Raw genomic sequence first — 3256 nt, 5'->3', positions numbered from 1 at the left:
TGGTTTGTGACTACCATTTTGAGTGTAGTTCTAGCACAGCTTTTTATTATAGTATTTAAACATAGAAGTTAAAATCAAGTACATCTTTAAAAAAACTTACCAATCTACATCTGAAAAATGAATTTCTCTTTGCTACAATATAAGTTTTATGAGGTTGAAAATTTCTTTGTTTGCATCTATATATCCCCTGCTTAGGACAGGGTTTAGCCCTTAGTCTTCATGGATGGATGAATCCCTCCTTTTTGTTTCCGATTGAAATTAGGCCTGTGTAATAATATCTTTGTTGCGGACTCTCCTCCCTAGATTCCCTGGGACTATTCTCGCCTCACTATTTTCTTGTCACCGCTGAAGTAAGCACTGAAAGTTACTTGCATGATCAAGTCGCACACTCTTACTTACAACCCTTGATGCTTTTGTCACTATCCTGAGAAAGTATGGACACCCCTTGGGCCAAGTCTGGGTCTCCCAACCTCATGTTTCCAATTCAAGCAATGCTGAACTGCTTGCTACGGAACTTCAGATTGAGTGACAGGAGGGCTGGCCTCTGGGCTCATGGAGGCAAAGACCAGTGGTCTAGATGTCTGAGAGACCGAGGACCTGAAGGAGATTTGGCTGCAGATTGAGAAGTATTGCTGTGGACCAAGGACTATACCCTTCTGCTTGCTGATGCTGCCTCGTGGTAACTTACTGACTTCCCTAATAAGCCCCCTTAAGCCTGAATATTGCCTGTGAGTTTTATGTGGCCCTTGCAATGAATGATCAACTCCAGCATAAAAGTAGACTGCCATGGAAGGAATGACTGGTGTCAGAGTAGAGTAAAGAAGGATGGAGGATGAAGGCATATCTGATCACTGTTTTGTGGCAACAGGGAAGCCAGAAGAGGTTGGATCTGTCCACCTCCATTGACGTGTCCTGCTGGCTGTCACAGGGGATCAACCATAAGAACAATTGTGAGGATGGCCCATGAGAGGGTTGTGTTGCATTCTGTTCTACCTAGGGTGGCGATGCGTCTGAACCGACTCAATGGCACCTCAAAATAACAAGTCCCATAAAAGACAGAAAGGGCCATCATTCTAACGATGTCCATAGTTCTGAAGAGTCCATCTCCCAGTTAGCACATCAAGACACAGGACAAGTTAAATTCTCATTTGAGATAAAACAGATAATTATCTTTGTAGATTCTTCCTGTGCAATATTTGAGACATTTATATTCAAAAGAATTTCTTGCTTATCTGTAACTTACATCTCGTGGAAACTTGTATATTTTATCGGGCAACATTACTTAAGGAGGTTCCTGAGAGGTGAGGACTTAGGATTTTCCTCATTGTGTCCTTTCTAAATCCTTCCTTCCCTAACATTTCAATCTTGTGCTTCCACTCCGATTCTAGCATCGCTCTCCGATGTCTCATCTCGTTTCTTCTGTGCACTGGCAGTTTTGTGAAGCAGGACTTTTCTGTCGTGTTTTTTCTCTCCAAACTCACTCAAGGCATTTGTGCATGTGGCTGATTTTACTTTCTGTTAGGACCGAGGTGGGGGATATGGATTTTAACAGTGAAAATAATCCAAGATTAAATAATGTACTTGTTTTCCAAAGCAGCTTGGTCATAGTCCCTACCTCACTCCCACTCTCCGCTAGAGCAAAGTTCTCACTGACCATTGTTACCATAGTCTTCTATTGTGTTTCATTTACATCTAAATTTATTCAGCCTTCTCTTTACCACCCAGCCAAATTTTATTAACGTGCAATAGCATCAGTTAGCTCAACTTTTCTGCTTCACTTTACAGATTATTCCTTCATAGTCATATTTTAAAAGAATAATATTAATGCTTTTCCCCCTTTTTAAAAAGAGGATTATGAATCAAATTTATTGCATAGGTATTAAGGAGTAAAATGTGAGGCATTTTTTGAAAATGCCAAATTTCCCTTTGTTGTTCATCATAATAGCAAGGTTTCACGGGTGTAATTTTAGTGGGTTCGAACTAAAAGAGATTTAAATTGTAAAATTATTACATTATGTTCCTGTTTTAATATAGTTGCTATTTTACAGGAGAAATCATCTATCTGCAGTCTATTATCATCAAAATAGCTAAAGAGTTGAATAACTTGTGATACATACACGATTAAATTGTCCCTTTTCCAAAGGCTTCTACTGGTCCCCTGGAGAAGTAATTTTACTTCTTTAGATGCGCTATTTTAATTTTCTGCTTAATTTGAAAGAAGTTAAATGAAATGTGGCCTACTTGCCTATGACATAGGGTTTGACTCAGGCTTGGTTTTGAAAATAGATAATCTAATGTTTCTGTGGTTAACTCTCTTTAGGGGAAAAAAAGGAAATTGTTTGGCAACATGTTATAATAACCTTAAAATATGAATACTCTTTGAGTTAGGATGTCTGCTTCTAGGAAATCACATAAACCTGAGTTTAAACCCTAGTTTTAAACCATAGTTTTGCTACTTATTCACTAGTTGTGAAAAAAATCTCTCATGTTCTGAACAATGGGATAATATGAGTATTAAATTCATATTACAGCTATAAATACTTACAGGCTCTCCTCAGGCTATGAATGATTAACTTACCACCCGTAGTTATAAACCAAACCCCTTGAAAGCCTATTACAGTGATATTCCAGGTACAGACACGGGTTCATAATAACAAATAGGAGTTACTTTGCGACACATATCAAACACTATTATCGTTATTGCTGATAATGTTAAAGATGCTTTAGTGAATCTGGAAGTGCCTCTTGAATGTCTTTATGCGTAGAAAGGTACATGATAAGACGCACATTTGACTAGGAGACATTAGATATGAACTGTGTTGGATTGAATTACATACACACTCAACTGAAAACCAGGTTTAAGAACAGAATGCATTTGTAATTCACAAACTGCCTGTATTTGTGAGACAGATAGCTATAGAGAGATAAACGGTGGATAAATTGAGACAGTGACTTATTTGCCATACTACTCCCAACACCTACGGCAGAGCTTTGTACTGATAATAATGGCTCTATAAGTTAGCACTACCAAAGTGGGGAGCACTGTACTTAGAAGTTCTCATGCACGATCCCCTTTAATCCTAAACCATTTCTATGGAGTAGGTCCTATTACCTCCATTTAAAATATAAGTATATAGGCCTAGGGAAGCTATGCAACTCTACAGAAGTTACACAGTTAAGGAGGAACAAAATCAGGATTCAGACCATTAATTTATGACTTAATCACAAAGACAAAAGATGACTTGCAGAAATGATC

The sequence above is a fragment of the Echinops telfairi genome, unplaced genomic scaffold (genome assembly GCF_000313985.2).
Source record: "Echinops telfairi isolate 266 unplaced genomic scaffold, ASM31398v2 ScPeMD7_7469;HRSCAF=8507_1, whole genome shotgun sequence".
Classification (NCBI taxonomy): Eukaryota; Metazoa; Chordata; class Mammalia; order Afrosoricida; family Tenrecidae; genus Echinops; species Echinops telfairi.
The sequence above is the reverse complement of the archived record's forward strand: the minus strand, read 5'-3'. Positions refer to the sequence as shown.